Source organism: Artemia franciscana, chromosome 16, assembly GCF_032884065.1.
Source record: "Artemia franciscana chromosome 16, ASM3288406v1, whole genome shotgun sequence".
Taxonomy (NCBI): domain Eukaryota; kingdom Metazoa; phylum Arthropoda; class Branchiopoda; order Anostraca; family Artemiidae; genus Artemia; species Artemia franciscana.
In genome coordinates this window covers 21,644,819-21,654,936 of record NC_088878.1, presented here as the reverse complement: position 1 = coordinate 21,654,936, position 10,118 = coordinate 21,644,819, and positions in this window count along the sequence as shown.

Here is a 10,118-nt window from a genome sequence, read left to right as displayed (position 1 = left end):
CAAACCACAAACAGCTTTAACAGCCATCTTGACAATGAATGGTCAACAAAAGAATGGAAGTTTAACTGGGAAGCATTCAAATCAGCAACATCAAATCACTAGTCAAGTTTACATATTCAACTATGTGTCATGTATGGTAATATTCTAGTTAATTGACTTCTTGCTATTTCAGAAAGGGGTTAGGTTAAGAAATTGAATCTTTCAGGGATGGGTCTACAGACTAAAGTATGTTCTGGGAAGGTATTTTGAAGTACCTACCTCCATGCATTCTCCCCATAGAGGGCCCTGATCTTTGATGACCTTTAAAAATATCCATGTTATAAAAGTGAAATCTTGCAAAATAGATCTTCTGCTTAAATAAAGTAGGCTACAACAAAAGTGTTTGCAGCTTCACAACTTTGCTCAATCCCAATTCATAAGGTTTTAAGGATATGCAAATACATTTCCTAAATTTTGAAAAAAACATCCATATGGCTCAGAATTCTACTCAAATAACAGGAATTGCATTTTTGAAATAAAGGCAGAGAAAAAGCAACTGGTAACTGAAAATTAAGGTAAAATGTTGTTTTGTAAAAATTTCAATAGGTATAGACCTGTCATGTAGGCAAATTTCAGGGTCCTCTAGAGGGAGAAGAAGTAGAGATGGGTATTTTAAAATACATTCTCAGGATATACTTTAATGTGTAGACCCATCCCTGAAACTTTCATTTTCCTAACCTAACCCCTTTCTGAGATATCAAGAAGTCGATTAACTAGAAATTTACTGATTATCAACTTTGGAGTTTCTACAAGGAAAAATCCTTAGATTACTCCAAGCTGCAAATTTAAGGTATCACTTGGTGCTTTTTTTTGTGCTCTTTCTACCCCCCCCCCTAATAAGGGAGATTTTAACACATGTAATGGTGAAACTCAACTTTCTTTTAGGTAATGTGATAGAGCTTTTATAGTAATTTAGCTGTTAAAAGGTAAGCCTATATTAGCTGGCCAATTGCTGGGTATCTTATACTACCTAATAGCAGTTTAATAATAAGAATGTGATGGTGTTACAGCAGATTTGAATGTTAAAGGCATGGTTTTGTGAGATTTCCAGAAATGCTTTCCAGCTCAGTTGCATGTCTTAAAAACTGTTGTAAAACAAAAGAGTGAAAAGCCAAGACAAAGCTTAGAGCACAAAAACTAGTGGAATACATCTGTTACAGTGTGAGATTTGAATATAGGCTATTTAAATTTTATTTAATTATTATTTTATTGATATAATTATAATCATTTACAATAATTATCATCATTCATTTTATTGATAACAATATTAATTTTTTAATTATGTTTTCACTTGGAAACTTAAATTTTCAAAACAGTTTAGCATGCTCATTAGTCACAGGACTTGCAGACTAAAATGGGTAAAATCTCAGTTTAGGCTAAGTGTTTTCTCTAACTGTAAAATTTGTTGAGAAAATTGGATGAAGCTTTCTAAAAATCCTTTGGATGAATGGGTAAAATTGTAGTCTAAGCCTGGTATTTTCTTGAACTAAGAAATTTGTTAAGAAAGTTAGATGAAGCATTCAAGAATCACTTCAGGGCAATAACTTTTCTTGAATGTAGAAGGTACATGCTAGAGGGATATAATTCTTGGTAATAAATCTACAGCCCAAATAAGGGTATGGGCATGTATTTTCAACCTCATAGGACCTACCTCTACTCCTTCTCTAAATAAGGGTAATTATGCACCAAGTTTCCTCTTTGAACTAAACTTACAGTTGTAGATGAGAAGCATTTTGCTATCTTGGTTAGTATTTTAGTGAGGCCTTGCGAATGAAATTTTCATAGGAAAAGAAGGTAAACTGAAGTGTTTATAACACCTTGTTCTATGGACTCCAAAAGAAAATATTAGTCTGTAGTAACAAAAGAGTAGTACTATTTGATTTCATAATTAGCACTGTATCCAAATATAATAGCTGTCTGGCTACAATGAGGATTTTGTATTATCTGACCTATTAGGGCCAATTCTAAACTAGCCCTAACTACTATAGGCCTATTATCATCTATTTCATTGCTTTAATAATTGAATTTGTTTTTAGTAAGCATTTGTATTCTTAACCTAAAAATATCTAAATTGTAATGTAACTTTATCTAAAAATAGATAAATATACTAATTAAGTGATAAAATCATGGATGAAATTAGAAGAAAACATGACAATATGACCAATAGCCTAGGGTATTAGCCCTAATGCTTAGACCATGCCTTATTAGTATAATATTATATATATATATATATATATATATATATATATATATATATATATATATATATATATATATATATATATATATTTACATAATTGAGCTATGAGAAAAGATGAATATGTCACTTAATATCTTTTTCATGCTCTTATAAATAGAATAATCACTTTTAGGGTAAACTTTTTTTTAAACAACCTATAGTAACCAAAAGTTTAAAAATGTATTTCTAAAAAACTGCTTAGTAAGAAAAATTGCCATTTGTTGCTGATTCAGGAATAGCATTTTCAGTTATTCTTAACAGTAAATTATTATTTTAAAAACAAATTTGCAGGAATTTTTTAAAAAGAGCCTGAAAGTCCTTGAAAACAGCATCATAGTAAAACAAAAAGTACACCATTGTTGAACATCCTAAACAAGAAACGTACACCCCCTCCCACGTTGAACAGCAAGAGAAATCACATTTTTGCATGGGTAGCACTGATGTATCCTTATTTTCTTTTTTTTTTGTTCTGCTTTATTTTTTGTTGTTGCCTGTAGGGTATCAAAACATCATAGAGAAGTATTTAAGGCTCATTTAAAGGCTAGTTTTGTATCTTACATGTTTTTAACTGATCAATATTTAACATTATTTCATTGTGTAAAAACCATAAAGAAGGTAATAAGTTACCTTTTGAGTCCCTATTAACAACTCAAAAGGAAATTTGCCCCTGAAGCAATCATTATATTTGGAAACAGCATATAGAACGCTTCAAGCGATGTATGCATTTTCTTCCTAGCTACATCATATAAAAAAGTATAAATTTACTGCCTAATCTTTGACATATATTTTGATTAAGGTATAGCTTTCATAAACATAGACAGTAGTTTCCTAATCTTGGATATAATGTAAAAGTGTTTAAATAGTTGGGATTGTTTCTTAACATTAAAACCTAAACAAAAGTTACCATTATATCCTAGCCTGTTTAAATATAGTTCTTAATCCTGTCTAAAGCATAACATCAACATGAAATAATGAGAAGATAGATAAATATATTATTTAAATGATAAAATCATGGATGAAAATAGAAGGAAATTAAAATAATCTGATTAATAGGGTAACCAGAAGTAATTAATATGGTAAGAAAGTAAAAGGGTAATGCTAAGACAATGCTTAATCTTTGACAAGCATTTTGATTAAGAACTACGTTTTGTAAACAAAGATTCAGTGTGAAACAGCAACTTAATTTAATGTTGTCACTAGCTCCAAATGGTGGTATGGAGTCAATGCTTATTATAGACTCTTGGTCTTTTCTTAGTAGAAGATCAAGCTGCAAGGGGTTCTGACTATTTCTATATTTTGTTGGGAAGTTAACTGCCTGCTACAAAGAATGGTTGAACAGGCACTCCAGGAATGGTTTTATTAAACTATTTCCAAGAAAAACCAAATCCATCAACATGTGGATATTTGGGAGATTCAAGTCACTAGCAATAATCATATTTCCTTGTAGATTGTAGCTTAATTTAATATCAATTGAAGGACTAATATCAATTACGGAGGACTCAAGGCTAGTGAAACTGGGACTTCTATACATGCAACCAATGTAGAAAGGCTCACAAGGTAGGTGAACAAGTCTAGAAGTTGTCACCAACATATGTGAATAAGCTGATGACAAGGGTATAATTGAATATGGGTACTTGGGTGTCCACAAGAGGAGTACTGGTCTTCTTAGGTTTTATCTTGAAGAAAGTGTAAACGTCTGCAATTTCAGCCAAGATAGCATATTGTATCCCATGGAGATTTGACATTAAACAATCTATATTACTGAATACAACTTTCAGTCTGTTACCATCTAATGTGTGCAAATTTTATTCAGATTGTGTGTGTCATTATCCACTATGCTGCTATGATTTGAATCAACAATCATCAAAACAGTCTGCTTGGGAAGGTTATACCTTACTGATCTTGCCCTGTGAAGTGACTCACTTGATTCATCAATGGTATGGTACTTGTTTCAACATCAGAAGACACAGGGCTATTTACACTATTCACATTTTTTTGAGAATTATCTAGTTTGTATCCATCACAGCTAGCACTGCAGGGATGGACATTTTTCTTGAAACGACTATGTTGCTTCAAACAATTAAGTTTTCTTCACCATTAGCTTGTCGCATGAAGTTCTTCATACAGCTTTGTTCCAGTTCCAATTCCAGAAAAATGTATACAGGATATATGAACTACCAATTAGTCCTTTCACAAAATGATATTCCAAAAAGTACCATAGGATATTCAGAAATCCATTGACCTCCTCTGTAACCAAATCTTCTTATCAGTTAAAAACCAATTATCCCGAATAAAATTCTTAATTATATTGATGCATTATGGGAAGTATGGGTACTTGAGTTACCTATCCCCAGCAGTTTAGGACCTATAGGCCAGCCAGTACCAACACGTTTCTTCACACTCACTCCTGCTCTCTTCTGCACTTTCCAAAACAAATGATGAATAACCTCCTTTTTTTAATGACTTCATAGTAAATTAGTAGCCATTCATCGATTTGTCTCTTACGAAAATATCAATAGATGGCTTAAAAAATCCTTCTATCCATGTGTCAAGTCAGGCTAGAATTCAGGATTGCAGTGTAGGTATTTGGAATATTAGCCATGTAGCAAAGGCATTCAAGGGAAAAGCCTCCACATTCAGTGACTGACAATCAAATAATATAATACTGGATAGTTTTATCAGTTGTGAAATAAACCTGGCATAGAGGGGAGTGACGGAACTTCCAATTAAATGACAAACTATTGAGAAGAGGGCACCTGATTTCAGATAGTAATATAGCAATGAATCTTCTATGAAAAGGAGAAAAATCAATTTACTTTGATTAGCATTAGATCTTTGCCTAATAATATCATGTGAATTGAGGTCAGAGGGAGGACTTGGGTTTAACAAAGAAGCCTTGGCTGCCATTAAATCAGCATTTTCATTATATTTGATGTCTTTATGACCTGGAAAATGTTGGAAATAAATCTTGTTGCCTTTAGCCTTAAGTTCCAAATCTGTCTTCTATTGTTGAATAAGTCCTTATCATTGGTATTTTTATTAATTCTTTTGAGCAACAGTATTGCCGATTTGGAGTCAGAAAGGCAAAGAATATTCTCATCTACAATGCTATAATTTATGAGAATCTAGGGCCAGGCGAATGGCACATAATTCAGCTGACAAAATGTAAGATCCCAAAGGAAGGGGTGAAAAAAGGTTAAGGTCCAGTGACAGAATAGATACTCCTGCTCCAGCTCTTTCACCCTGGACAGATCCATCTGAATAGATTTTCCTGTGATTAGGGTACAACTTCCACATCTGTTCAGCCAGAATAGTCTGGATCTCATTATTGGGAATTTGGTATTTGTTTATTGGAGTAAGTTCTGCTTGAAAAATAGGTGGACTCATTTCCCAAGGTGGATTGTCAGCAAAGGGGTGCGCATAGGGGTACACTGGCTCCAATTTGGGACTTCCAGTTGAAACTGATTCCAAGATGAATGACCATTGGTGCAAGCTGCCTTCAAAGCAAAGGTATGATTTTACACAGCATGCTTGTTTACATAAGCTTGAATTTACGAGAAGTATTTCTTCCTTTGACTTGATGCTCTTTCAGTTAGGGACACCAAATCAGGCAGTTGCTTTAATTTAGAAAGAGGAGCATGCCTGTGCAACCCCAGAGCGATTGTGCCCTCCTTTATCCTCCTTATATGGTCAGTGATCAGCTTTTGAAACGTTATTTCTAAACTGACTTTGCCCAGTAGCTTTTTCTCTCGAATGATTTTTGCATTATCACTTTCTTAATTTTTATGGCACTTGGTATTAACCAAGTGACATATAGCAATCACAAATTCTGTCGTTCTGTTGGTCTGTCTGTCTGTTGGTCCTGGTTTTGCTGCTTTAGGCACTTCTAGGTAAGGTAGGACGATGAAATTTGGCAGGCGTATCAGGAACCGGACCAGATTAAATTAGAAATAGTCGTTTTTCCGATTTTACCATTTGGGGGGGGGAGTGGGGGGCTGGTTAATTTGGAAAAATAGAAAAAATGAAGTATTTTTAACTTACGAACGGTTGATTAGATCATAATGAAATTTGATGCTTGGAAGGATATCGTGTCTCAGAGCTTTTATTTGAAATCTCGACTGGATCTGGTGACATAAGGGGGGGGGGGGTTGGGAGGGGGGAACCTAAAATCTTGGAAAACACTTGGAGGGATCGGGATGAAACTGGGTGGAAAAGTAAGCCCGAGTCCTAGATGCATGATTCACATAACCGGAATGGATCTGCTCTCTTTGGGTTCGTTTGAGGGGGGAGGGTTAATTCTAAAAAATTAGAAAAAACAAGGTATTTTTAACTTACGAACGGGGAATCAGATCACAATGAAATTTCATATTTAGAAGGATGTCGTGCCTCAAAGCTCTTATTTTAAATCCCGACCGGATCTGGTGACATTGGGGGGAGTTTGGGGGGGGGGGAACCTAAAATCACGGAAAACGCTTAGAGTGGAGGGATCGGTATGAAACTTGGTGGAAAAAATAAGCAGAAGTCTTAGATACATGATTGACATAATAGGAACGGATCCGCTCAATTTGGGGGAATTGGGGGGGGGGTTAATTCTGAAAAATTAGGAAAAAAATAATGTATTTTTAACTTACGAAGGAGTGATCGGATCTTCATGAAACTTCATATTTAGAAGGACCTCGTAACTCAGATCTTTTATTTTAAGTCTCAACCGGATCCAGCGTCATTGGGGGGGGGAATCTTAGAAAATACTTAAAAGCGGATAGATCACGATGAAACTGGATGGGAGGAATACAAACAAGTCTAAGATATGTGACTGACATAACCAGACCGGATCCGCTCCCTTTGGTGGAGTCGGGGGGGGGGGTGATTCGGAAAATGAGGTATTTTTAACTTACGAATGGGTGATCAGATCTTAATGAAATTTGATATTTAGAAGGATCTTGTGCTTTAAAGCTCTTATTTTAAATGCCGACCAGATCCTGTGACATTGGGGGGAGTTGAAGGGGGAAACCAGAATTCTTGGAAAACGTGAAAATTGGGGTGTTTTTATCTTACGAATAGGTAATCGGATCTTAATGAAACTTGATATATAGAAGCATCTTATATCTCAGATGCTCCATGTTCGACTCGAATTGGATCCGGGGACATAGGGGGTTGGAGGAGGGAAACAGAAATCTTGGAAAACGCTTAGAGTGGAGAGATCGGGATGAAACGTGATGGGAAGAATAAGCACAAGTTCTAGATACGTGATTGACATAATTGGAACGGATCCGTTCTCTTTGGAGGAGCTGGGGGGTGTTAATTTGGAAAAGTTAGAAAAATTGGGGTATTCTTAACTTAAGGACGGGTGACCGGATCTTAGTGAAATTCGATATTTGGAAAGAATTCACGTCTCAGAGGTCTTATTTCAAATCCTGACCAGATCTGTTAACATTAGGGGGAGTTGGAGGGAGAAATTGGAAATCTTGGAAAACGCTTAGAGCGGAGGAATTGGGATGAAGCTTTTTGGATAGAATAAGCAAATGTCGTAGATACTTGATTGACGTAACCATACTGGATTCGCTCTCTTTGGAGTAGTTGGGGGGAAAGGTTCAGTGATTTGGCGAGTTTGGTGCTTCTGGACGTGCTAGGACGATGAAAATTGGTGGGCGTGTCAAGGAGCTGCACAAATTGACTTGATAAAGTCGTTTCCTAGATTCGATCATCTGGGGGGCTAAAGGGAGAGGAAGAATTAGAAAAAATGAGGTATTTATAACTTACGAGTGGATGATTGGATCTTAATGAATTTTGATATTTAGAAGGACATCGTGACTCAAGAGATCTTATTTTAAATCCCGACCGGCGTTCAGCCTCTGATTTTTCTTTTAAATCAATCTATTGATTCTTAGAATTTTTTAGAGCTCATGCCATATGAGCTCTTGGCTGTTAGTTCTTCTGGCCTCGTTACAAGTGCCATATGAGCTTTTGGCTCTTTTTAGTTCATGAAACGCAAAAACAATGGGGCTCACCCTACGCGATTCATTTTCATTTCCAGTTTTATTAGGACTGGCGAGGCAGTGGATTTTATTTTAGTGTTACCCGTTTCAGCCTGTATTCATTAGATAGAAGTCAATTAATGAATTTTTCATCACCTGATTGTGGAAATACTCTAATTGCTAGGATATTGAATTTACCTCTTTGTCTTTCTCTATCTTCTGCAATATTTTTTTTTTTTACTTGGCTCTCGAATTGCTGATTTATCTTTAAGAGATTCCGCTTGAGATTTGATTAACTTTTGTAATAGGTCAGGATTGTCTGCAACCCCAGAAAATTGCTAAAACGAAGTAATATGAGATTCCACATTCCTGAACTTGGAATCAACGTCTTTCTTGAACTCTTCTTTGAATTCACTAAGTGACTATTCAACTGTATTCTTGATTTTTACATCTAGATCCTGTACAGCAGTTATTGCAGGCTCAAGTGGTCCTAGTGACCTAACTATAGCTTGTATTTTAGCTGCAGTAGTGTCACTATGGACATCACCTTTACAGACATAGCAGTTCCATTTGTTGCCTAATCTCCTTGTCATTTCAGTCAGAAGTTTATGCTCAGGTTTGCTAATTTTATGGTAAACAATGCAAAGCCATCATTTGCAAATGCCCTCAGTTCATTACATTAGATTGTTCACCCAGATTCTTCTTATGAGATATGAGATATACATTTATTAAGAAAAGAAAACAAACACTATTCGCCATTCGCCTGCCAAGAAAGGTAATAACCTTGTAAGGGCAAGCGAGGTTATCGCCCTCAGGTAATTAAAACCACGTTCATATCACGCTACTCAATACAAAAGAAGCTCAACTGATGAAGGAAGAAAGGAAAAAAAGAGAAAGAGGAAAAAGACAAGAAGAAGACAGAAAAAAAATTAACAGAAAAAAATTAACAGCAAATAAATCAGGGAAATGCCTTGAATAGAATGACAACCTGGAACGGGCCTTACATCAAAATTACTCAAGAGATAAAAAGAAACTTATTTACCCGTGACTTGAAAGCCGGAAGACTAGGCACATTTTTCACACCCTCGGGCAAAATATTCCAAACATGGGGACCATAATGGCGAATCACAAAAGATGCCCGAGTAGTACTCCTAAACTCATGAGTTATGTTATCAGCTTTTCTTGTATTATGATCATGACGGTCTCTATTAAAGTAAAAAGATTTTCTAAAGCAGGGGTGAGCAGGCGATTCAAATATTTATGCGAGAAAAGCGCAACTTGGTAATCTCGAATTTGGGATACATCCATTAACTTATTCTTTTTAAAATGCTCATGAGCAGGAACCTCATCAGAATCATAAAATTCCGATAATAATTTTACAGCTCTATTCTGAAGTTTTTGTACTCTTTTGAAACATGTTACAAAATTACTTGCCCATATAGAGCATAAGGAGCGTTAATGTCTTTACCTTTTTTGGGACCTCCTGTGTTCTTTTTGACAGCATTCTGTAACTTTCCAACAAGGCAACGTTGTTGCATAAAATTCAATTTCGATTTCTGGGGTTTTGTTTCCAGACAAAATTTCTTTTCTAGTGGCTCTTTGCAACTTTAACGATCTGATAAGTATCATGTCTGAGGGGTTATAAATTGATCTTTTATGGAAGCTGCGGAAAAAAGTTCTTGTTTTATATGATTCTCATACAGATTTAGAAAACTCAAGGAAGCAAAAAGGTTTGTTTAAATGTATAGTTACTATGGTTTACTGAAACTTGTGTAATCATTATTGTAATTTTTCTGCCACAATGCTGCAAAGATATTTAACTTCTCACAGAGAAGTAAGGGGGAGGGGAGGGAGGGAGGCTACCC